General features: G+C 41.6%; 7 non-coding genes across 7 annotated transcripts; all 7 read left to right on the top strand.

The window, feature by feature from the left end:
• Window positions 1-256: 256 nt before the first annotated feature.
• Window positions 257-334, top strand: LOC115849799 (small nucleolar RNA SNORD115). The gene has a single exon (XR_004038144.1). It is a non-coding gene; the product is annotated as a small nucleolar RNA SNORD115 (small nucleolar RNA).
• A 2021-nt stretch (window positions 335-2355) lies between these two features.
• Window positions 2356-2436, top strand: LOC115849809 (small nucleolar RNA SNORD115). Its single transcript, XR_004038150.1, has one exon. It is a non-coding gene; the product is annotated as a small nucleolar RNA SNORD115 (small nucleolar RNA).
• Window positions 2437-3413: 977 nt separating this feature from the next.
• Window positions 3414-3491, top strand: LOC115849810 (small nucleolar RNA SNORD115). Its single transcript, XR_004038151.1, has one exon. It is a non-coding gene; the product is annotated as a small nucleolar RNA SNORD115 (small nucleolar RNA).
• Window positions 3492-5514: 2023 nt separating this feature from the next.
• On the top strand, window positions 5515-5594 carry LOC115849795 (small nucleolar RNA SNORD115). Its single transcript, XR_004038141.1, has one exon. It is a non-coding gene; the product is annotated as a small nucleolar RNA SNORD115 (small nucleolar RNA).
• A 2042-nt stretch (window positions 5595-7636) lies between these two features.
• On the top strand, window positions 7637-7717 carry LOC115849807 (small nucleolar RNA SNORD115). Its single transcript, XR_004038148.1, has one exon. It is a non-coding gene; the product is annotated as a small nucleolar RNA SNORD115 (small nucleolar RNA).
• Window positions 7718-9769: 2052 nt separating this feature from the next.
• On the top strand, window positions 9770-9850 carry LOC115849808 (small nucleolar RNA SNORD115). The gene has a single exon (XR_004038149.1). It is a non-coding gene; the product is annotated as a small nucleolar RNA SNORD115 (small nucleolar RNA).
• A 2007-nt stretch (window positions 9851-11857) lies between these two features.
• Window positions 11858-11938, top strand: LOC115849796 (small nucleolar RNA SNORD115). Its single transcript, XR_004038142.1, has one exon. It is a non-coding gene; the product is annotated as a small nucleolar RNA SNORD115 (small nucleolar RNA).
• The last annotated feature ends 14296 nt before the right edge of the window (window positions 11939-26234 follow it).

Here is a 26234-nt window from a genome sequence, read left to right as displayed (position 1 = left end):
ATAATGATAATTAAAAAACAGAAATATTTAGGATGTTTAAATGAACATATACAATTACATCAACCCGAAAATTGAGAAAGTAAAAAAGGAAGGAACAAAAAATATTGTATATAATAAAAAATAACACTAAAAGTATTTCTTCTAAATGTCAAAAAATATTATGGAAATAATATTCAGCATAATGTATTAATTTTAAAATATTTTGTGGTACGCATGTTGAAGAAAGAGGAAAATGATACATGAAAATAGCAGAAAAGATTAGAAAATAAAAATTATATTATCGTCAAGAGAGATGATGGTCTAAAAATCATGCTCAACAGGATTGTGCTGAAGCACAAGGGAATTGGTCATCCAGGGGCAGGAGGATGCAATCTTCCTGTCCCTTCCAGAGCCCTTGGATGTGGGTGTGGATGCACCCTATCCTTCTAGGAAAGCATGTGAGACTTTACCTTGTCTAGGGACTTCCATGTGGACAAGTCATGGTCCTGTCTTTGGCTTTCTTTCCTGATTCCTAGTTCCACAACCTGCCCAGAGGCCTTAGGCGGGGCCTTCTTAGCCCTTTCTTTTCAAATTGTGTCTTTCAGTCAGACTTTCTGGCAAGGGTCTTGCCACAGCCTGAATGATTCGAGGTGAGTGGTTCTCTTTGGTCCTTGACACAGGCCTCAAAGGACATTGGATTATGTGGGATGCCCAACTAAAAGCAGTCAAGAGAGAGGAGTCCTTTCAGGAACCTCAGTCGTCCCAAAGGGGGATTTCTGCTGTGGCACCACAACTAAGGGCTATGATCTTAGGAAATGAAAAACCTTTCATTAGACCTGAATTCTAATCAGATTGCACATGGAAGAAATGTTTCCTTCCCTGGGCCCCTGAGGAGCACACCTCAAAGCAGAGTAGTCTGATCAACTGAGGGGACAGTCATTTGTGGTGTGTATTTTGCAGTCTCCAAAGAACCATTGGTAGAGAAGAATCATGCCCCAAGACAGGAGATGGTGAGAGGCAGGCAAGAACCCATCCACCAGGTCTTGGCATGTAGACGCTGCTGGCTATTGAGAGAGCTGAAGGGCAGCCCCTGGGTTTAATGGGACTTGGGCAGGTAACTTTCAGGGATGGTGGGGTCTCAGTGAGGTTCATTGTTCCTGATACTCCCTCTGGTGGATTTTGCTTCAACAACTAGCAGCCATTGCATCTCCTGTGGAGTTCTTCCACTAGGGGAGACACTGCCGTCAAAGAGAGCACCTTCAAGAGGAGAAACCCCTTTTGAGTGTGCCTACCTAGTAAGGTTGTTGAGAGCCCTTCTGAGCCCTGGTATCATCTCCATTGTGAGGCCCTGTTGCCCGAAGTGGAGGGGGACCAAATGATGTGGGCCAAGGAGGGAGTAGTTGCACTGCTGTTCTTTGGGGGCCTTCGATGGTCCATAAAACGGGCTGCTGCACCAAAAGATAATGGCTCTTATTCCCGGCCTGAACGTTCACATGCAGGGCTTTGCCAGGTTGACTAGTGCTCAGCCCATGGGCCCATCTCCAGATAATTTCTTCTTCAAGCATCCATTCCATGGGAATTCATGGCCTCGTTTTCTGTGTTTTGGCAGGCAAGTGGCCAAGCCGAATGTCCCATTGACTGCCCCATGCTTGCATGGACCAGAATCGAGCCCAAAGGAACATCTCTGTTCCCCAGCACACGTCCAGAGAGTTTTGGTGGCCAAGAAGCCATGGCAACAGGCCTTCTGATGGGAGGTGAGCAACTGATGCTCTGCCTTCTCTCAGCAGTCTTTTAGATATTCGTCATTTCTTCATTCCTTGACACATTTTTTATGTATGCATTCATACACAGATCCACACGTCCACTGGTTCATTTATGTTTGTTAGTATATATAGAAGGAGGGAGGGAGAAAAATAAGGAGCTAGGGAGGTAGGGACCTAGAAAGGTAGGTAGGTGGGTTGGTAAGTAGGTTGGTAGATAGGTAGGTAGGTAGGTGTTAGGTATGCGTTTCAGATAGATACTTATGTCAATGCATATAGGTACATTTGGTCACTCTGTGTTTATGCATGTATCCCTGTTGGTATGTCTTATAGTATCATCCGATGCATGAAGATGTACATGCAACTACACCCAATGCCTAACGCTATGGACTAGGAGTTGACACAAATGTCCTACTCCTCTCTAAGCAGAAAACGTCACCAGGAGAAGGAAGATATGAGTTTGGACTGCTGCCTATGGTGAAATCAATGTCAGCCTTTGTCCAACACCTGGAAGAGATAGAAAGTCACGTCTTTTTGAGCATCCTCATTTCCAGAAAGCATCTGAGGTAAGACTACTCAAGTGCCAGGGCACAGAGGTGTGGGGATTGCCTTGGTCGGGTCAACGATGAGAACTCATATGGTCCTGAAGAGAAATTATGACCTAACAATCATTCTCAATAGGATTATGCTGAGGCCCAGTGGAGGTGGCCATCCAGGGGCAGGAGTTTGTGAATCCTCCTGTCCCTTCCAGAGCCCTGAGGTGTGGGTGTGGAGCCCTCAAGGAAGCCCTTGAGACTCTACCATGTCAAGGGTCTTCCATGTGGCGAAGACATGGTCCTGTCTCTGGCTTTATTTCCTGATGCCTGGTTCCACAGCCCAACCAAAGGCCGTAGTCGGGGCCTTTCCTTAGCTCTTTCTCTTCAAATTATGTCTTTCAGTCAGACGTTCTGGCAAGTGTCTCACCATGGTCTGAATGATTTGAGGAGAGTGGCTCTCTTTGATTTTTGACAGAGGCCCCAGTGGACATTGGACAGTTGGGGAGGCCCGGACAGTTGGGGAGGCCCATCTCAAAGCTGTCAAGAGGGGGGAAATCCTTTCAGGAACCTCAGTCTTTGCAAAGGGAAGATTTCTGCTGTGGCACCACATCTAAGGACTAGCTTCTCAGCCACTTAAAAGCCTTTCATTAGAACTGAGTTCTAGTCAGGTTGCACATGGAGGCAACGTTTCCTTCCCTGAGCCCCTGGGGAACATCCAGACGTACGTAGGTAAATAGTCATTAGGTATGCGTGTCAGGTAGATGTTTATGTTAATGTGTACAGGTACATTTAGTCACATTTTTTGTTCATGGAAGTGTTCCTGGATGTACAAGACATGTGTTGGTATGTCTTGTATCATCATTCGATGCATGAAGGTGTACACACATGACCCCCAATGCCTAAGGGTTGGACTAGGTGGTGACACAGCTGTCCTACTCCTCTCTAACCAGATAACATCCCCAGGGGAAGAAAGATTTGAGTTAGGCCTGATGCGTATGGAGCAAGTGTTGTCTTCATTGGTCCAGCACCTGGAAGAGACAGAAACTCACGTCATTTGGGACATCCTCATTTTCAGAAAGCTTTGGAGGTAAAGTCTACTCAAGTGAGGGGGCACTAATGCGTGGAGAGTGCCTCATTTGGGTCAATGATGTGAACTCATATGGTTAAGAGAAATGATGGCCTAAAAATCATGTTCAATAGGATTACGCTGAGGCCCAATGGAGGTGGCCATCCAGAGGCAGGAGGTTGGGGATTCTCCTGTCTCTCCCAGAGACCAGGGGTGTGGGTTTGGAGGCCCCCTATCCCTCTAGGAAAGCCCTTGAGACTCTACTGAGTCTAAGGGCTTCCACGTGGCAAAGACGTAGTCCTATCTTCACCATGCTTTCCTGATCCCTGGTTCTGATGCCCACCTGGAAGCCATAGGCGGGACCTTTCCTTAGCTCTTTCTCTTCCTATTGTGTCTTTCAGTTAGATGTTCTGGCAAGGGCCTTACCACGGTCTGAATGATTCGAGGTGAATGGCTTTCTTTTTTAGACGGTGGGCCCAGTGGATGTTGGACTATGGGGGTGGGCCATCTCAAAGCCTTCAAGAGGGAGGAGTCCTTTCGGGAACCTCAGTCCTCGCAAAGGGGGGAACACTGCTGCCCCACCACATCTAAGGACTATCTTCTCAGGCACTTCAAAGCCTTTCATTAGACCTGAGTTCTAGTCAGGCTGCACATGGAGGCAACGTTTCCCTTCCTGGGCCCCAGTGGAACATCCACACAGGTCTGTGTGTACCTCAAGGCAGAGGATGCTGATCTACTGAGGAGACAGTCACTTTTGGTGTTTGTTTTGCAGTCTCAAAAGGACCATTGGTAGGGAAGAACTGAGCCCCAGGACAGGAGAAATTGAAAGGCAGGTAAGAAACTGTCCACAGGGTTTTGGCAAGTACATGCTGCTGGCTACTGAGAGAGCTGGAGGACAGCCCCTGAGCTTAAATGGAGCTTGGCCAGGTCACTTTCAGGGATGGTGGTGTCTTGGTGAGGCCAATTACACCTGATGGGACATCTGATGGATTTTCCTTTGCCCAATCGGGTCCAGTGATTCTCATGGGGAGCTCTTCCTCTCTAGGAGCCACTGCCTTCAAAGAGAGCACCCTCAAGAGGAAATAACCCTTCTGAGGGGGCACTCCTAGTAAGGCCGTTGAGAGCCCTTCTGAGCCCGGGGATCATCTTGATTGTTAGGCCCTGTTGTCAGAAGTAGAGTGGTGGCCACATGATGTGGGCTGAGGAGGGAGTAGGTGTACTGTTGTTATTTGGGGGCATTCAGTGGGTTACTAGAGGGGATGCTGCACCAACAGATGATGGCTGTTGTCCCCAGTCTGAAAGTTCCCATTCAGGGCATTGCCAGGTTGACTGGTGCTAAGCCCATGGGCCCATCTCCAGATATCTGCTTCTTCCAGCATCCATTCCATGGAATTCATGGCCACATTTCCTTTGTGTTGGCGGGCAAGTGACTAAGTCCAATGTCCCATCGGCCACCCCATGCTTGCACAGACCACCATCGAGCCTGGAGGAACATGTCCATTCTGCAAGACACGTCTGTAGAGTTTTGCTGGCCAAGAAGCCCTCACCCCAGGACTTCTGATGAAAGGAGAGGCAATGATGCTCTGCCTTCACCTGGGAGTCTTCAGGGATTCATCTATTCTTCCTTCCCGGAAACATTAGTTTAGTACCTATTCATGCACAGATCCAACTGTCCACTGGTTCCTTTATGTTTCTAAGTCTGGATGGAAGGAAGGAGAGAGAAAAGTAAGGATAGGAAGATAGGGAGCTAGAAAGGCAGGTAGGTGGGTCCGGAGGTAGGTAGGTTGATAATTGTTAGGTATGCATGTCAGGTAGATGCGTACAGGTACATTTAGTCACATTTTGTGGTCGTGGAAATGTTCCTGGATGTACAAGACATGTGTTAGTATGTCTCATAGCATCATTCAATACATATAGGGGTACATGTATTACCCCCCCAATGCCTAACTAGGAAGTGACACAGCTGTCCTACTCCTCTCTAGCCAGATAACATCCCCAGGGGAAGGACGACCTGAGTTTGAGCTGCTGCCTATGGAGCAAGCGATGTCAGACTTGTTCCAGCACCTGGAAGAGACAGAAAGTCACGTCCTTTTGGGCATCCACATCTCCAGAGAGCATCTGAGGTAAGCCTACTCAGGTGCCATGGCACCGATACGTAAGGAGTGCCTCAGCTGGGTCAATGATGAGAACTCATATGGTCATGAAGAGAGATGAGGACCAAAAATCATGTTCAATAGGATTACGCTGAGGCCCAAAGGAGGTGGCCATCCAGGGGCCAGAGTTTGGGGGAATATCTTGTCTCTTCCAGAACCCAAGGGTGTGGGTGTGGAGACCCCTTATTCCTCGAGGAATGCCCTTGAGACTCTACTGTGTCTAGGGGCTTCCAAGTGGCAAAGACGTTGTCCTGTCTTCACCTTGCTTTCTTAATCCCTGTATCCAATGCCTGCCTGGAGGCCATAGGCGGGACCTTTCCTTAGCTCTTTCCCTGCAAATTGTGACTTTCATTCAGACAATCTGGCAAGGGTCTCCCCACGGCTTGCATAATTCGAGGTGTGTGGCTCTCTTTGATTTTTGGCAGAGTCCACAATGGAGGTTGGACTATGGGGGAGGCCCACCTCAAAGCTGTGAAGGGGGGCATTCTTTTCAGGAACCTCAGTCCTAGGAAAGTGACGGATTTCTGCTGTGGCACCACATCAAAGGACTAGTTTCTCAGGCACTGAAAAGCCTTTCATTAAACCCGAGTTCTAGTCAGGTTGCACCTGCAGGCAACGTTTCCTTCCCTGGGCCCCTGAGGAACATCCACACAGGTCCCTGCACACCTCAAGGCAGAGCACACTGATCTACTGAGAAGATAGTTACTTGTGATGTGTGCTTTGCCATCTCCAAAGAACCATAGGTAGTGAAGAATCATGCCCCAGGCCAGGAGATAGTGAGAGTCATTCAAGAACCCATCTACCGGGTCTTGGTAAGTACATGCTGTTTGCCATTGAGAAGCTGAAGGGCAGCCCCTGAGCTTTAATGGGACTTGGCCAGGTCACTTTTAGGGATGGTAGTGTCTCAGTGAGGCCAGTTGTTCTTGATGGGCCCTCTGATGGGTTTTGCCTCCCACTCTCATCCAGTGATCCTCCAGGGAGTTCTTCCTCTGTGAGGCCACTGCCTTTGAAGAGAGCACCCTCCAGAGTAGAAACTCCTTCTGACTGTCCATTTCTAGTAAAGCTGTTGAGAGCCCTTAGGAGCCCTGGTATCATCTCCATTGTGAGTCCCTGTTTCCCTGAAGTAGAGTCATGGCCCCATGATATGGGCTTAGGATGGAGTAATTGCACGGCTGTTGTTTGTAGGCCTTGGGCATGCCATGGATGGAGAGGCTGTGCATCAATAGACAGTAGCTCTTTTCCTGGCCTGAACATTCCCATTCAGGGCTTTGCCAGTTTCACTGGTGCTGAACCCATTTGCCCATCTCCATATATCTGCTCCCTTGATCAACCAATTTTGGGGACTCATGCCCTTGTTTCTGAGTGTTGGTAGGCAAGTGGCCAAGCCCAATGTGCTGTCAGCCACCCCGTGCTTGCACAGACCAGGATCAAGCCTGGAGGAACATTTCCATTCCATAAGACAAGTCCATAGAGTTTGGTGAGCCAAGAAGCCCTTGCCCCAGACATCTGATGGGAGGATAGCCAATGATGCTCTGTCTTCACCTGGGAGTCTTTAGCAATTCATCAATTCTTCATTCCCTAATACATTAGTTCTGTATTTATTCATGCACAGATCCATTGGCCAATGGCTCATTTATGTTTGTAAGTCTGGGAGGAGGGAGGAAGACAGAAAAGTAAGGAGATAGGGAGGTAGGGAGCTAGAAAGGTAGGTAGTTGGGTCGGGAGGTAGGTAGGTAGATAGGTATTAGCTGTGCATTTCAGGTAGGTGTTTATGTAAATGCATACAGGCACATTTGGTCAGATTTTGTGTTCGTGGAAGTCTTTCTGGATGTACAAGACATATGCTGGTATGTCTCGTAGCATCATTTGATGTATATAGGGGTTCATGCATGACTCCCTGATGCCTAACGGTATAGACTAGGAGTTGACACAGCTGTCCTACTCCTCTCTAGCCAGACAATGTCCCCAAGGGTAGGATGATCTGACTTTGGCCTGGTGCCTATGGGGCAAGCGATGTCAGCCTTGGTCCAGCTCCTGGAAGAGACAGAAAGTCATGTCCTTTGGGCAGTCACATTTCCAGAGAGCATCTGAGGTAAGCCTACTCACATGCCAAGGAACGGATGTATAAGGAGTGCCTCGATTGGGTCAGTTATGAGAACTCATATGGTCCTGAAGAGAGATGATGACCTAAAAATCATGCTCAGTAGGATTACACTGATGCCCAAAGGAGGTGACCATCCAGGGCCTGGAGGTTGGGGATTCTATTGTCCCTTCCAGAGCCCTGGAGTGTGGGTTTGGAGGCCCCCTATTCCTGGAGGAAATCCCTTGGGACTCTACCTTGTCTAGGGGCTTCCACATGGTGAAGATGTGATCCTGTCTTTGGGTTTCTTTCCTGATCCCTTTTTCCTCTGCCTGCCCAGAGGCCATAGGCGGGACCTTCCTTAGCACTTCCTCTTCAAATTGTGTCTTTCAGTCAGACATTCTGGCAAGGGTCTCGCCACAGCCTGAATGATTCGAGGTGAGTGGCTCTCTTTGATTTTTGACAGAGGTCCATTGGAAGTTGGACGATGGGGAAGGCCCACCTCAAAGTCGTCAAGAAGGGGGAGTCCTTTCAGGAGCCTCAGTCCTTGCAAAGGAGTGGATTTCTGCTGTGGCACCACATATAAGGACCAGTTTCTTGGGCACTGAAAAGCCTTTCATTAGACTTGAGTTCTAGTCAGGTTGCACCTGGAGGCAATGTTTCCTTCCCTGGGCCCCTGGGGAACATCCACACAGGTCTGTGTGCACCAGAAGGCAGAGCACACTGACATACTGAAGGGACAGTCACTTGTGGTGTGTGCTTTGCCGTCTCCAAAGAACCATCAGTAGGGAAGAATCGTGCCCCAGGACAGGAGAAGTTGAGAGGCAGGCAAGAACACTTCCACTGGGGCTTGGAAGGTAGATGCTGCTGGCTATTGAGAAAGCTAAAGGGCAGCCCCTGAGCTTTAATGGGAGTTGGCCAGGTTACTTTCAGGTATGGTGGGGTCTCGGTGAGGCCAGTTCTTCCTGATGAGACCTCTGATGGATTTTGCTTCACTCACTAGTGGTCAATGAGTCTCCTGGGGAGTTCTTCCTCCCCGGGAGCCCCTGCCTTCAAAGAGAGCACCCTCAAGAGGAGAAACCCCTTCTGAGTGTGCATTCCTAGTAATGCTGTTGAGAACCCTCCTAGCCCTGAGATCATCTCCATCTTGAGGGCCTGTTTACCAAAGAAGAGGGGTGGCTCCATGGCATAGGCTGAGGAGGGAGTACTTACATTGCTGTTGTTTGGGGGCCTTCCATGGGCCACAAGAATGGACACTGAACCAACAGACGATGGCTCTTGTCCCTGGCCTGAACGTTTCATGAAGGGTTTTGCCAGGTGGACTGCTGCTGATCCCATGGGCCCATCTCCACATATCTGATTCTTCCAGCACCCATTCTGTGGGATTTCCTGGCCCCATTTTCTGTGTGTTGGTGGGCAAGTGGTCAAGCCCAGTGTCCCATCGACCACCCCATGATTGCACAGACCAGGATCAAGCCCAGAGGAACATCTCCATTCTGCAAGACACATCCATAGAGTTTTACTGGCCAAGAAGCCCTTACCCCAGGCCTTCTGATGGGAGGAGAGCCAGCGATGCTCTGCCTTCACCTGGGAGTCTTTAGTGATTCGTCAATTCTTCCTTCCCTGACACATTAGTTATGTAACTATTCATACACAGATCCACTTGTCACTGGTTCCTTTATGTTTGTATGGAGGGAGGGAGGGAGGGAGAGAGAAAGGCAAAGAGGTAGAGAGGTGGAGAGCTAGAAATGTAGGTACGTGGGTTGGTAGGTAAGTAGGCAGATAGGTAGGTAGATGAGTGTTAGGTACGCATTTCAGGTAGGTGTTTATGTTAATGCATACAAGTACATTTGGGCACACTTTGTGTTCGTGGAAGTGTTCCTAGATGTACAAGACATCTGTTGGTATGTCTCATAGCATCATTCGATGCATGTACGTGTACACGCATGACCCCCTAATGCCAATGGTATGGACTTGGAGTTGACACAGCTGTCCTGCTCCTCTCTAGCCAAAGTCCCCATGGGAAGGAAGATCTGAGTTTGGTCCACTGCCCATGGAGCAAGTGATGTCAGCCTTTGTCCACCACCTGTAAGAAACAGAAACTCAGTTCCTTTTGGGCATCCTCATTTCCAGAAAGCATGTGAGGTAAGCCTACTCATGTTCCAGGGCACAGATGAGTGGGGAGTGCCTCGGTTGGGTCAATGGTGAGAACTCATATTGTCCTGAAGAGACATTATGACCTAACAATCATGCACAATAGGATTACACTGAGGCCCAAAGGAGGTGGCCATCCAGGGGCCAGAGTTTAGGGATTCTCCTGTCCCTTCCAGAACCCTGGAGTGTGGGTGTAGAGGCCACCTATCCCTGGAGGAGAGCCCTTGGGACTCTACCATGTTTAGAGGCTTCCACGTGGCAAAGACGTGATCCTGTCTTCAGCTTTCTTTCCTGATCCCTGGTTCCACTGCCTGCCCGGAGGTCCTAGGTGGTGCCTTTCTTTAGCTCTTTCTCTTCAAATTGTGTCTTTCAGTCAGATGTTCTGGCAAGGGTCTCGTCACGGCCAGAATGGTTTGAGGGAGTGGCTGTCTTTGATTTTTGACAGAGGCCTCAATGGACTTTGGGTTATGGGGGAGGCCCACGTCACAGGCGTCAAGAGGGGGAAGTCCTTTCTGGAACCTCAATCCTCGCAAATGGGGGATTTCTGCTATGGCACCACATCTAAGGACTCAGTCAGCTGATTTCTGCTATGTCACCACATCTAATGACATAGTCAGACTGCACATGGAGACAACATTTCCTTCCCTGGGCCCCTGGGGAACATCCACACTGGTTCGTGCCCACCTCAAGGCAGAGCACACTGATCTACTGAGGGGACAGTCACTGTTATGTGTGCTTTGCCGTCTCCAAAGAACCATCGGTAGGGAAGAATCATGCCCCAGGCCAGGAGGTGGTGAGAGGCATTCAAGAACCCATCCACTTGCCCTTGGCAGGTAGACACTGCTTGCTTTTGAGAAGCTGAAGGGCAGCCCCTGAGCTTTAATGGGAATTGGCCAGGTCACTTTTAGGGATGGTGGTGTCGCAGTGAGGCCAATTGCTCCTGATGGGCCCTCTGATGGGTTTTGCCTCCCACTCCCATCCAGTGATCCTCCTGGGGAGCTCTTCCTCTGTGGGAGTCAATGCCTTTGAAGAGAGCACCCTCCAAAGTAGAAACTCCTGACTGTCCATTTCTAGTAAAGCTGTTGAGAGCCCTTAGGAGCCCTGGTATCATTTCCATCATGAGCCCCTGTATGCTTGAAGTAGAGTCATGGCCCCATGTTATGGGCTTAGAACGGAGTAATTGCAGTGCTGTTGTTTGTAGGCCTTGGGCATGCCATGGATGGAGACGCTGCACCAATAGTCAAGGTTCTTGTCCCGGCCTAAACATTCCCATTCAGGGCTTTGCCAGTTTCACTGGTGCTGAGCCCATTTGCCCATCTCCATATATCTGCTTCCTTGATCATCCAATTTTGGGACTCATGTCCTCGTTTTTTGAGTGTTGGTGGGCAAGTGGCCAAGCCCAATATGCCATCAGCTGTGCTTGCACAGACCAGGATCAAGCCCAGAGGAACACCTCTGTTCCCCAAGACTCATCCTTAGAACTTTGCTGGCTGAGAGTCTCTCGCTTTAGAAGGAGAGCCAATGATGCTCTGCCTTCTCTTGGAAGTTTTTTAGGGATTCGTCATTTCTACATATCTTGACATATTATTCATATATACATTCATGCACTGATCCACTCGTCCACTGGTTCCTTCATGTTTGTAATAATGTATGGAGGGTGGGAGGGAGGGACAAAAGTAAGGATTTAGGGAGGTAAGGAGTAGAGAGGTAGGTGTTTGCTTTGGTAGGTCTGTAGGTAGATACTTAGGTTTTAGATATGCATTTCAGCTACTTGTTTATGTAATGTGTATGGGTGCATTTTGTCACTCTTTGTGTTCCTGAATGTATAAATGTTGGTGTGTCTTGTAGCATCATTTGATCCATGAAGGTGTATAATGCATGACCCCCAATTCCTAAAGTGATGGAGTAGGAGTTCTCACTGCTGTCCTACTCCTCTCTAGCTAGACAACTCCCCAGAGGAATTCAGTTCCTTGTTTGGCCTGGTTCCCGTGGGTCAATCAATGTCAGCCTTGGTCCAGCACCTGGAAGAGACAGATACCAACTTCCTTTTGGGCACCCTCATTTCCAGAAACATCTGAGGTAAGGCTACTCAGGTGCCAGTGCCCCAATGTGTGGGGAGTGCCTCGGTTGGCTCTATGATGAGAACTCATATGGTCCTGAAGACAGAGAATGACCTAAACATCATGCTCAATAGGATTACACTGAGGTCCAATGGAGGTGGCCATCCATGGGCAGGAGGTTGGGGATACCCCTGTCCCTTACAGAGCCCTGGGCTGTGGGTATGGAGGAAGGAAAGCCCTTGAGACTCTACCATGTTTAGGGGCTGCCACATGGCCAAGACGTGGTCTTGTCTTTGGCTTTTTTTCCTGATCCCTAGTTCCACCGCCCCACCCAGATGCCACAGGTGTGGCTTTTCCTTATCTCTTTCTTTTTATTTGTGTTTTTCTCTTATACCTTCTGGCAAGGTTTTTCCATGACCTGAATGTTTCGAGTTGAGAGACTCTCTTTGGTCCTTGACACAGGCTTCAGAGGACTTTGGACTATGAGGGAGGCCCATCTTAAAACATCTGGAGGTGGGAGTTATTTTGGGAACCGCAATCCTCATAAAGATGGGATTCCTTCTCTGGTGTCTTTTCTACATTCTAGGATCTCAGGCTCTGAATAGCCTTTTGTTAGACTTGAATTCTGGTCAGATTGCACATGGAGTCAATGTTTCCTTCCCTGGCACCCTGAACTACATCCCCACATGTTTCTGCACATTTGGAGTCATAGAATGCTGATCTTTTGAGGGGACAGTCACTTGTGGTGTGTGCTTTGTGGTCTCCCAAGAATCTATTATATGGTGTGATCTAGCCCCAGTCTGGACTCATTCAGATACATTCATGAACCAGTCCACCGATCTTCGTTTGTAGACACTGCTGGCTATTACTTGAGCTGAAATGTGACCCCTGATATTATGTAGGGCTTTGCCAGGACATTTTCAGGGATAGTGGGCTCTAATTAATGCCAGTTGCTTTTGATGGGCCCTTCTCTTTGTTTTCCTACTTTCAGTGGGGCCCATTGCATTTCATGTGGAATCTTTTTCTCTGTGGACACTGCCCTCTTATATTGCCTCCCACTCCCACAGTTCTGGAAAATCTGTTACAGCTCTTTGGTGCCATTGTATCATCTCAAACTTTAGACCATTTTGAGGCAGGAGTTAGAGTGGTGGCCCAAGATGTGGTCCTAGTGGGGGAGTAGTTGCCTTTCTGTTTTTTGTTGTTCATTGTCTGGCCATGACGGGGTCCCAAAACTAAAAGTTGATGGCTCTCTTTTCAGGCCTGAAAGTTCCCTTGCATGTTTTTGCCAGTTTGACTGATGGTAAGCTCATGGGCCAGACTCCAGATATTTGCTTCCTAGAGTATAAATCCACGTGACTTCACAGCCACATTGTCTGTGTGTTTATTGACAAGAATACAACCCCAATGTCTCGTCTGCTACCCATTGTTTTAAGAGACAATGAAGAACCAGTATGAATTTCTTCATTCTTCAATCATCCTATGTTGAATGAATCAACTATTGCATAATTAATGATTCTTTTTGTGCATTTAATGTATATTTCTCTTTAGATATGAAGGAATGTCAAACATAAGTCATTTACCTATAAAAATTTTATGTCTAATCATTTAATACTCTCCATTATTTTTCTTTTAGTTAAAGACTATTTAGTAAGATGACTTTTTGGACATTGTTTTTGACTCTACTTTTACCATCAGATCTTCCTGCATTCAATCTGGTCACTTGTACACCAAAATTAAAGCTTTCCATTCTGGGTAAGACTTTTCTGGAACTGTTTTATTTATATTTGTGAATAGTCATGTTTTGTGTTTATGATAAAAATTAGTTATTTCTTGAATAAACTCTTAATATCTGATCCTAATTAGCAGGAAGTTTCCAAATGTTTCAGTTTGATTTTAGTACTCTTCAGTTTTAAATTCTTTGGAATTTTGATACTAATTCATGGTGCTTTTTGTTCTCATTTTTTCTTTCTGCATGTCTGGTTAATAGGTGATATCCCAGTCTATGATGTTATGTGAGTGACAGCACCAATGTACAACGTGGTGGCTGTAAAGTTCCAAATAAAACATTGGACAAGTGAAAAGCAGGGCTCTCTGATAGTTTTATTCAATTGGGAAACATAAATATTATAATGGGTTTTCTTCTCATAAAAGACTGGCCTACTTTCCAAGATTCTTATGAGATTTTTTTGTTTTTCTTCTGAATTTGCTTTAATTGAAACTTGAGAAGTTTTGTTATTCTATAGTGATATTTATTATAACCTAAAAATGCTTAGACATATTCATTCTTATTGTATATTTCCAGGGTGGTTATAGTGTTGTGATATGTTTTAATCACTGGCAAACTGCTCACAATTAAGAGACCCAGGCAATTGAGGCCTCAAGTTTGAGATTCATATATAAGCTTTGCCTATGATATGTGATCTTGGATAAAATATATGCAAACTGACATCTCTTTTAATGTTTCTGACTTTTACATTGCTTTACTTCTTTCCTTAGAAAGGAAGTACCTGATGTGATTAATTATTGTTGTTCTTGATATTGCATCCTTGAAGATATGCAAGTCCAAGGACTTGTCAAATATCTATTTGTTTATGTCTGTGATTGATATATCTCTAGTCTACAACAGAAGTATTTTGGACTTTTTAGAGTAAGAAAAATATTCTTTGTGTAGAAATTATAGAATAGTCCACATGAACAATACATACATGAGAGATATAGTTCTCATCCTTGACTACTGTTATTTTCAAATCGAATAATAATGAAAAAATGAAATCTCAATCTCCTGAAGTACCTGGTAGCTACCCAGGAATGTTGTAATAAATGTTCCAGTCTCCAGTTTACTCTGACACCAGGGCTTAAGGATACATATATCTGGTAAGAATTTTCAGGACAAAATGATTATATCTGTGGGTAGTTTTATAGTTCAAATCAATAAGAGCTTTTCTTTTTCCCCAGAGTTATTGAGGAATAATTGACAAATATAATTGAATATATTTCAGGTGTACAACATGATGGTTTGATACACTCTACATCATAATATAAATACCAAGATCCAGACAATTAACACCTCCATCCCCCACCCCACAGTTAATTCACGTGTGTGTGTGTGTGTTGAAAATGCTTAAAATCTTCCCCCAAATTTCAAGTATGCAATACTGTATTCTTAACTATATTCACCATGCTGTATATTAAATCTATATACTAGATTAGATTAGTTACTAATCTAGTAACTAAAAGTTTGTACCCTTTGATCTAATCTTCCTAATTCCCCTTCTCCTCTATCCACTGGTATTCTATTCTCTGTGTCTATAAAATTGGCCTTTTAAAAGATTCTACATATAAGTGATACCATACTGTATTTTTGTATCTCTGTCTGGGTATTTTCATTTCACATACTGCCCTCCACGTTCATCCATGTAATAACAAATCACAGAATTTTCTTATTTTCTATGCATAATATTTCATTATTTTATATATGTATACATTTTCTTTTTCAATTCATCTATGAATGGTTATTGTTTCCATATCTTGCCTGTTGTAAATAATGCTACAAAGAACATGGAAGTGCAGATATCTCTTTGAGATACTGATTTCATTTCCTTTGGCTATATACCCAGGAGTCAGTTTGCTGGATCATATAATCTTCTATTTTAAATTTGTTGAGAAAACTCCATACTGTTTTTCATAATGGTGATAACTCATTGTAGTTTTGATTTGTATTTCCCTAATGATTAATTATATTGAGCTTCTTTTGCATTTGTCTTCATTGGAAAAATATATATTCAGGTCTTTTGCCCATTTTTAATTGAATGATGATGATTGCTATTGAGTTGTACAAGTTCCTTATGTATTTGTGTATTCATCATTTATCACATACATGGTTTGAAAATATTTTCTCCCATTCTGTAGGTTGTCTTTTCAATTTACTAGTTGTTTCCTTTGCTGTGCAGAAGCTTTTCAATTTGATGTAGTCCTACTTGTTTAGTTTTACTTTTGTTGCCTGCACTTTTAGTATCATATCAAAAATTTATGGCCAAAACCAACATCAAGAACCATTTTACCCATGTTTTCTTCTAGGAATTTTATGGTTTCAGGTCTTATGTTTAAGTCTTTAATACATTTTGTGTTAACATTTGTGGGTGGTATAAGTTAGGGGTCCAGTTTCATGCTTTTGCGTGTGGTGATGGAGTTTTCCCAACACCCCTGGTTGAAGAGACGATTTTTCCATTGTGTATTCTTAGTTCCCTTGTTGAAGGTCTGTTGAATATATATCTGTGGGTTTATTTATGGGCTCACTATTCTATTCAATTGATCTATATATTTGTCTTTATGCTGGTAACATACTTTTTAAATTATTATAGCTTTTATTTTATTTTTAAAATTTTATTTCATATTGAAGTATTGTTGATTTACCATGTTGTGTTAGTTTCAGGTGTACAGCAGAGTGATTTAGTTATACATATACTTATATCTATTATTTTTCACATTTTTTCCCATACAGATTATTACAGAGTATTGAGTAGTGTTCCCTGTGTTATACAGTAGGTCTTGTTGATTATCTATTTTATATATAGTAGTGAGTATATCTGTTAATCCCAAACTCCTAATTTATCCCTCCCCCCACATTTCCCCTTTGGTAACCATAAGTTTGTTTTCTAAGTCTGTGAACCTGTTTCTGTTTTGTAAATAAGTTCATTTTTATAATGTTTTAGATTCCATAAATAAGTGATAACATGTGATAATTTTCTCTGTCTGACTTACTTTACTCAGTATGCTAATCTCTAGGTTCATCCATATTGCTGAAAGTGGCATTATTTCATACTTTGTTATGGCTGAGTAATATTCTATTGTGTGTGTGTGTGTGTATATATATATATATATATATATATATATATATATATATATATATATATATCACATCTTCTTTATCCATTCATCTGTCAATGGACATTTAGGTTGTTTCCATGTCTTGGGTATTGTAAATAGTGCTGCAATGAACATTGGGGTGTATGTATCTTTCCAGATTATGGATATATATTCTCTGGATATATGCTCAGTAGTGGGATTGTTGGATCATATGGTACCTCTACTTTTAATTTTTAAGGAACTTCCATACTAGTCTCCATAGTGGCCATACCAATTTATATTCCTACCAACAGTGTAGGAGGATTCCCGTTTCTCCACACCCTCTCTAGCATTTATTGTTAATAGACATTTTCATGAAGGCTTTTCTAACTGGTGTGAAGTGATACTTCACTGTAGTTTTAATTTGTATTTCTGTAATAATTAGCAATGTTGAGCATTTTTTCACGTGCTTTTTGGCCATCTGTATGTCTTCTTTGGAGAAATGTCTATTTACATCTTCAGCCCATTTGTGTTATTGTGTTGTTTGTTTTTTTATATTGAGCTGCCTGAGCTGTTTGTATATTTTGGAAACTAAGCCCTTGTCAGTTGCATCATTCGCAAATATTTTCTCCCATTCTGTGGATGGTCTTTTCATTTTGTTTATGGTTTCCCTTGCTGTGAAAAAGCATTTATGCTTAATTAGGTCTTAGTTGTTTATTTTTATTTTCATTACTCTAGGTGATGGGTCCCAAAAGATATTGCTGCAATTTATGTCAAAGAATGTTCTGCCTATATTTCCCTCTAAGAGTTTTATAATATCTTGTCATACATTTAGGTGTTTAATCCATTTTGAGTTTATTTTTGTGTATGGTGTTAGAGAATGTTCTGATTTCACTCTTTTACATGTAACTGTATGGCACCACTTATTGAAGAGGCTGGTTTTTCTCCATTGTATAGTCTTGCCTACTTTGGCATACATAAGTTGACCATAGGTGTATGGGTTTATTTCTGGGCTTTCTATCCTGTTCCATTGATTTATAAGTCTGTCTTTGTGCCAGTACCAAACTGTTTTGATTACTGTAGCCTTGTAGTATAGTCTGAAGTCAGGGAGGCTGATTCCTCCAGCTCCTTTTTTCTTTTTCAATATTGCTTTGGATATTTGAGTCTTTTATGTTTCCATACAAATTTTAAGATTTTTTTGTTCTAGATCTGGAAAAAATGTCATGGGTAATTTGATAAGGATTACATTGAATCTGTAAATTACCTTGGGTAGTATAGTCATTTTGACAATATTGATTCTTCCAATCCAAGAACATGGTATATCTTACCACCTGTATGTGTCATCTTCGATTTCTTTTATCAGCATCATATATTTTTCTGAATACAGGCCTTTTGCCTCCTTAGATAGGTTTATTCCTAGGTATTTTATTCTTTTTGATGCAGTGGTAAAGGGGATTGTTTCCTTAATTTCTCATCATTCCTTGCTAGTGTATAGAAATGCAACAGATTTCAGTGTGTTAATTTTGTATCCTGCAACTTTACTGAATTCATTGATGAGCACTAGTAGTTTTCTGCTAGCATCTTTAGGATTTTCTATGTATAGTGTCATGCATCTGTAAGCAGTGACAGATTTACTTCTTCTTTTCAATTATTTCTTTTTCTTCTCTGATTGCCATGGCTATGACTTCCAAAACTATGTTGAATAAAATTGGTGAAAGTGGACATCCTTGTCTTGTTACTGATCTTACAGGAAATGCTTTCAGCTTTTCACCATTAAGTATGATGTTAGCTATGGGTTTGTCATATATGGCCTTTATTATGTTGAGGTAGGTTCCCTCTCTGCCCACTTTCTGGAGAGTTATTATCATAAATGAGTGTTGAACTTTGTCAAATTATATTTTTGCTTCTATTGAGATGATCATATTTTTTTTCCTTCAATTTGTTAATGTGATGCATCACACTGATTGATGGATTGATCCCTTGATCATTATGTAGTGTCCTTCTTTGTCTCTTGTAACAGTCTTTATTTTAAAGTCTATTTTGTCTGATATGAGTATTGCTACTCCAGCTTTCTTTTGAAAGCTGTGGATTTGTGGATATTGAAAAATTCTTGAATGCCTTGGAAACATCCCATTTGATCATGGTGTATGATCCTTTATTATGTATTGTTGGATTTGGTTTGCTAGTATTTTTGTTGAGGATTTTTGCATCTATGTTCCTTGGTGATTTGGCCTATAATTTTCCTTTTTTGTGGTATCCTTGTCTGGCTTTTGTATCAGGGTGATGGTGGCCTCGTAGAATGAGCTTGGGAGTGTTCTTTCCTCTGCAAGTTTTTGGAAGAGTTTCAAAAGGATAGATGTTAACTCTTCTGTAAAAGTTTGATAGAATTCGCCTGTGAAACTATCTGGTCCTGGATTTTTGTTTGTTGGAAGATTTTTCATCACAGTTTCAATTTCAGTACTTGTTATTGGTCTTTTAATATTTTCTATTTCTTCCTGATTCAGTCTTGGAAGGTTGTACCTTTCGAAGAATTTGTCTATTTCTTCTAGGTTCTCCATTTTATTGGTGTATATTTGCTTGTAGTAGTCTCTTATGATCCTCTGTATTTCTGTGGTGTCAAGTGTAACTTCTCCTTTCTCCTTCCTAATTTTATTGATTTGAATCATCTCCCCCTTTTTCTTAATGAGTATGGCTAAAGGTTTATCAATTTTGTTTATCTTCTCAAAGAACCAGATTTTAGTTTCATTGATCTTTGCTACTGTTTCCTTGGCTCTATTTCAATTATTTCTGCCTTGATCTTTATGATTTCTTTCCATCTACTAACTCTGAGTTTTGTTTGTTATTTTTTCTCTAGTTGCTTTAGGTGTAAGGTTACATAATTCATTTGGGATTTTTCTTGTTTCCTGAGGTTAGATCGTATTGCTATAAACTTCTCTGTTAGAAATGCTTTTCCCGTGTCCCATAAGTTTTGGATCGTGGTGTTTTCTTTTTTGTTTGCCTCTAAGTATTTTTTGATTTCCTCTTTGATTTCTTCAGTGATCCATTGGTTGTTTAGTAGCATTTTTTTAGCCTCCACATATTTGTGTTTTTTACAGTTTTTTTTCTTGTACTTGATCTGTAATCTCATAGCATTGTGGGTGGAAAAGATACTTGATATGATTTCAATTTTCTTAAATTTACTGAGGCTCAAATTTTGGCCCAAGATATTATCTATCCTGGAGAATGTTCCATGTGCACTTGAAAAGAATGTGTTTTATGCTTGGATGGAATGCTCTATAAATATCAATTAAGTGTATAATGTGTCACTTAATGCCTATGTTTCCTTAATGCTTTTCTGTCTGGATGGTCTGTCCATTGATGTAAGGGGGGATGTTAAAGTCCCCCACTATTATTGTGTTACTGTCAATTTCTCTTTTTATGGCTGTTAGCATTTGTCTTATATATTGAGGTGCTCCTATGTTGGGTGCATATATATTTACAAATGTTATATATTCTTCTTGGATTGATCCCTTGGTCATTATATAGTGTCCTTCTTTGTCTCTTGTAACAGTCTTTAAGTCTATTTTATCTGATATGAGTATTGCTATGGCATCTTTCTTTTGATTTCCGTTTGCATGCAATAACTTTTTCCATTCCCTCACTTTCAGTCTGTATGTGTTCCTAGATCTGAAGTGGGTTTCTTGTAGACAGCATATATACAGGTTTTGTTCTTGTGTCCATTCAGCCAGTTTGTGTCTTTTGGTTGGAGCATTTAATCCATTTACATTTAAGACAATTACTGATATGTTTGTTCATGATGCCATTTTGTTTATTGTTTTGGATTTGTTTTTGTAGGGTTTTTTTCTTCTCTTCCTCTTTTGTTCCTTTCTCTTCTTTTTGATGACTACATTTAGTGTTGTATTTGTATTCCTTTTTCTTTAGTGTGTGTATCTATTGTAGTTTTTTGGTTTGTCATTACCACGAGGTTTTGATATAGCAGTCTATATATACAAAAGATTGTTTTAAGTTGCTGGTCTTTTAATTTTCAACACATTTTCAATATCCTGCATTTGTACACTCCTCATAATTGCTCATTTTGATATCATATTTGTATGTGGATGATTTCCTACCTTTACTTTTTCTTTGCCTTTACCAGTGAGCTTTCCCATTTGTAATTATTTTGTTTCTAGTTGTGACCTTTTCTTTTCCACCTAGAGAACTTCCTTTAGCATTTGTTGTAAAGCTGGTTTGCTGGTGCTGAATTCTCTTGGCATTTGCTTGTCTGTAAATCTTTTGATTTCTCTGTTGAATTTGAATGAGGGCCTTGATGGGAGAGTATTATTTGTTGTAGGTTTTTCCCTTTTATCACTTGAAATATATCATGCCACTCCCTTCTGGCCTGCAGAGTTTCTGCTAAAATGTCAGCTAATAACCTTATGGGAATTCCCTTATATGTTATTTGTTGTTTTTCCCTTGTTACTTTTAATATCTTCTCTTTGTGTTTATTTTTTTTCAGTTTGATTAATATGTGTCTCCACATGTTCCTCCTTGGGTTTATCCTGCCTGGGACTCTCTGCATTTGCTGGAATTGGGTGATTGTTTTCTTTCTCTTGTTAGGGAAATTTTCAGCTATTTTCTCAAGTATTTTCTCAGGCCCTTTCTCTCTCTCTTCTCCTTCTGGGACCCATATAATGTGAATGTTGGTGCATTTAATGTTGTCCCAGAGACCTCTTAAACTGTCCTTATTTCTTTTTGCTCTTTTTTCTTTATTCTGTTCTGCAGAAGTGATTTCCACCTTTCTGTCTTCCAGCTCATTTATCTGTTCTTCTGCCTCACTTATTCTGCTATTGATTCCTTCTGGTGTATTTTTCATTTCAATTATTTTATTGTTCATCTCTATTTTTTCTTTATATGTTCTAGCTCTTCATTAAACATTTCTTGTATCTTCTCAGTCCATGCCTCTATTCTTTTTCTGATATCTTGGATCATCTTTATTATCATTAGTCTGAATCCTTTTTCAGGTACATTTCCTATCTCCCCTTCACTTAGTTGTTCCTCTGGAGTTTTATCTTTTTCCTTCATCTGGAACATATTCCTCTGCCATCTTATTTTGTCTAACTAATCAGCAGGCTGCAAGATTGTAGTTCCTCTTGCTTCTGGTGTCTGCCCCCTTGTGGATGAGGCTTGTTCAGGCTACCTGGTTAGAGGGACTGGTGCCTGCCCTCTGATGGGTGAAGCTGGGTTTTGTCTCTCTGGTGGACAGGGCCATGACGAGGTGTGTGTTTAGTGGTGGCTGTGGCCTCAGAAAGACTCTAAGTAGCTTATCTGCTAATGGGTGGAGTTGTGTTCTGGCCCTGTTGGTTGTTTGGCCTGAGGCATCCTAGCACTGGAGCCTAAGGGCTCTTGGGTGGGGTCACATCTTGATATCTAAATGGTCTCTAGAACAGCTCATGCCAATGAGTACTCCCCAGTACCTCCACCACTAGTGTCCTTGTCACCTTAGTGAGCCACAGTCACCTCAGGCCTCCTCAGGAGACCCTACAAGTCCAGCAGGTAGGTCTGGCCCAGGCTCCTCTGAAGTCACTCCTTTTTCCCCTGGTCCTGGTGTACACAAGAGTTTATGTGCACCCTCCAAGAGTGTAGTTTCTGTTTCCCCAAAACTTGTGGAATTCCTGCAATCGAGCCCCACTGGTCTCCAAAGCCAAATGCTGTGGGGGCTCCTCCACCCAATGCCAGACCCCAGACTAGGGAGCCTGACATGGGGCTCAGAACTCTCACTCTTGTGGGAGAACCTCTTCAGTATAATTATTTTCCAGTTTGTGGGTCACCCACTTGGTGGCTATGGGATTTGATTGTATCATGAATGTGCCTGTCCTACCATCTTGTTGTGGCTTCCTCTTCAGAAGTAGAATATCCTTTCTCTAGGTTCCAGGTTTTTTTGTCAATGGTTGTTCAGCAGTTTGTTGGGATTTTGGTGTTTTCATGAGAGTAGGTGAGATCAGGTCCTTCTACTCCATCAGCCTTGCATCCAGGCTGCTGGCTCCCTCAGGTCAGTTCAGCTCTCACCACATGAGACATCTGAAAGACTGAACTGGGCAGCTCAGCCCTTGAATAGCCATTCCACTCCTGTGAAGATATTTTCTGAATAAGCATTCAGCAACCATGCTAGCTTCAGAGCAGTAAGTACAGTTGCCCCTCGGTGTTCACAGGGGATTTTTTCCAGGACCCATGAGGATAATAGAATCCTGGGATGCTCAAGTCCCTTACATAAAATGGTGTCACTGTAGCTTTTAATATATTTTATTTTTTATTGAAATACAATTGATGTATAATATTATATTAGTATTGGGTGTACTAACAGTCATTTGACATTTATTACATACATTATGAAATAATCACAATAAATCTAGTAACAATTTGTCCTCATATAAATTTATTACAGTGTTATTGACCATATTCCTTATGCTATATACTACATTCCAGTGGTTTATTTAGTTTATAATTGAAAATTTATACCTCTTAATTCCCTTCACCTATTTTGCCCATCCCCCACCCATCATCCCTCTGGAAACCACCCATTTTTTTCTCTGTATCTGTGAGTCTGTTTTTATTTTGGTTTTTTGTTTGTATTGTTAATTGAGTCCAAAGATAATTGAGATCATATGGTATTTGTCTTTATCTATTTGACTTAATTCACTTAGCATAATGCCCTATAGGTCCATCCATGTTTTCATAAATGTCAAGATTTCATTCTTTTAATGGATGAATAATATTCCATTGCATACATATACCATATTGTTTTTATTCATTCACCTATCAATGGACACTTACACTGTTTCCACATCTTGGCTATATAAATAATGCTGCAATAAATATTGGACTACATCTATATTTTTTTGAATTAGAGGTTTTTTTTTCTTTATGTAAATACTCAGAAATTAAATTGCTGGATTATATAACAGTTGTATTTTAAATATCTTGAGGAACCTCCATACTGTTTTCCATAGTGGCTGCCCCAATTTGCAATCCCACCAACAGTGCATGAGGGTTCACTTTTCTTTAGTTTTTTCAATGATTTTTAAAAATAAATTTCTTTATTTTTTGGCTGCATTAGGTTTTTATTGCTGGACACAGGCTTTCTCTAGTTACGGTGAGCATGGGCTACTCTTCACTGCAGTGTGCAGGCTTCTCATTGAATTGTCTTCTCTTGTTGCAGAGCACAAGCTCTAGGTGTGTGGGCTTCGGTAGTTGTGGCACACAGGCTCAGTAGTTGTGGCTCATGGGCTCTAGAGCACAGGCTCAGTAGTTGTGGTGCACGGACTTAGCTGCTCCACTGCATGTAGGATCTTCCCGGACCAGGTCTCAAACCCATGTCGCCTGTATTGGCAGGCAGATTCTTAACCACTGTGCCACCAGGGAAGTCCCAAGAGTTCATTTTTCACCACATACTCACCAATGCTTATTTGTTGTCGTTTTGATTATTTAATGTCATTCTGATAGGTGTGAGGTGGTATCTCATGTTTTTAAATTGCATTTCCCTGATGTTTAGTAATGTTGAGCATCTTTTTATGTATCTGTTGTCCATCTGTATATCTTCTTCGGAAAAATGGCTGTTCAGGTCCTCTGCTCGTTTTTTAATTGGGTGGTTTCGTTTTTTTGATGTTCAGTTGTATGAGTTTGTTACATACTTTTGATATTAACTTCTTATCAGATATATCATTTGAAAATATCTTCTACTATTTATTAGGCTGCCTTTTCATTGTGTTGATAGTTTTCTTCACTATGCAAAAGCTTTTAGTTTAATGTAGTCCCACCCACCCTTTTTTTTTTTTTTGGCTTTTTATACCTTGCCTGAGACAAATCCCAAAAAACATTGTTAAGAATGATGTCAAAGAATGTACTGTCTAGGTTTTCTTCTAGGATTTTTATGGTTTGTGCTTTTACATTTAAGTCTTTAATTAATTTTTTTATTTTTGTATATGATGTGAGGAAGTGGTCCATTTTTATTCTTTTGCATGTAACTGTCTGGTTTTCCAAAAAACATTTATTGAAGAGGCTCTCTTTTCCTCCACTGTATATTCTTTCTTCCTTTGTTGTAGATTAATTTATCATATAAGCATGGGCTTATTTCTGGGCTCTGTATTTTGTTCAGTTGACCTCTGTGTCTGTTTTTGTGCCAGTACCATACTGTTTTGATTACTGTAGCTTTGTATTATAGTTTGAAATTAGGTACCATGATACTTCTAGCTTTGTTCTTTTTCTAAAGATTGTTTTGGCTTTTTTTAAGGTTTAAATAAAATTTTAGAATTATTTCTTCTTGTTCTGTAAAAAATGCCATTGGTATTTTGATAGGGATTGAATTGAATCTAAGTTTGGCTTGGGTACTATGGTCATTTTAAAAATATTAATTCTTCCAATCTATAAGCAAGGAGTATATTTCCATTTATTTATGTCATCTTCAAGATTTTTCATCAATGTCTTATAGATTTTTTAGTACAAATCTTTTACTTCCATGGTTAGATTTATGCCTGGGTATGTTATTTTTTTGATGCAATTGTAAATGACTGTTTTCATAATTTCTCTTTCTGATAGCTTGTTATCAGTGTATATAAATACAACAGATTTGTGTGTGTGAATTTTATATCCTTCAACTTTATTGAAGTCATAGAAGAGTTCTAGTAGTTGTTTGGTGGAATCTTTAGGACTTTTTTTTTCTGTATGCGGGCCTCTCACTGTTGTGGTCTCTCCCATTGCAGAGCACAGGCTCCAGACGTGCAGGTTCAGAGGCCATGGTTCATGGGCCCAGCCGCTCCGCGGCATGTGGGATCTTCCCGGACCGGGGCACGAACCCGCATCCCCTGCATCGGCAGGTGGACTCCCAACCACTGTGCCACCAGGGAAGCCCCCTAGGATTTTTTATATATAGTATCCTGTCATCTACAAACAGTGACAGATTTACTTCTTCCCAATTTAATTTCCTTTTTTTTTTTTTTTGTCTGATTGCTGTGGCTAGATATTCCAATACTATGCTAAATAAAAGTGGTAAGAATGGGCATCCCTGCCTTGCTCCTTATCTTAGAGATGATGATTTTAATTTTTCACCATTGAATAAGATGTTGGCTGTGGGTTTGTCATAAATGGCCTTTATTATGTTATGTTCCCTCTATACCTAATTTGTTGGTATTTTATATTAAATAGATGTTGAATTTTGTCAAAAGTTTTCTCTGTATCTATTGAGAAGGTCATATGATTTTTATTCCTCAATTTGATAATGAGGAGTATCACATTGATTGATTTGTTAATATTGAACCATCCTTGCATCCCTGGGATAAATCCCACTTGATTATGGTCAAGTGTGATCCTTTTGGTGTATTGTTGAAATCAGTTTGCTAATATATTTTTGGGAATTTTTACATCTATGTTCATCAGTTATATTGACCTGTAATTTTCCTTTTTTTATATTGTCTTTGTCTGATTTTGGTATCAAGGTGATGCTGGCCTTGTAGAATGGGTTTGAAAACGTACTTTCCTCTTCAATTTTTTGAAATAGTTTGAGAAGGATGAGCATTAACTATTCTTTAAATGTTTAGTAGAATTCACCTGTGAAGCCATCTAGTCCTTG

The sequence above is a fragment of the Globicephala melas genome, chromosome 2 (assembly GCF_963455315.2).
Source record: "Globicephala melas chromosome 2, mGloMel1.2, whole genome shotgun sequence".
NCBI classification, from domain to species: Eukaryota; Metazoa; Chordata; class Mammalia; order Artiodactyla; family Delphinidae; genus Globicephala; species Globicephala melas.
Note: the sequence above shows the minus strand (reverse complement) of the source record. Positions and strands in the feature narration are given on the sequence as shown.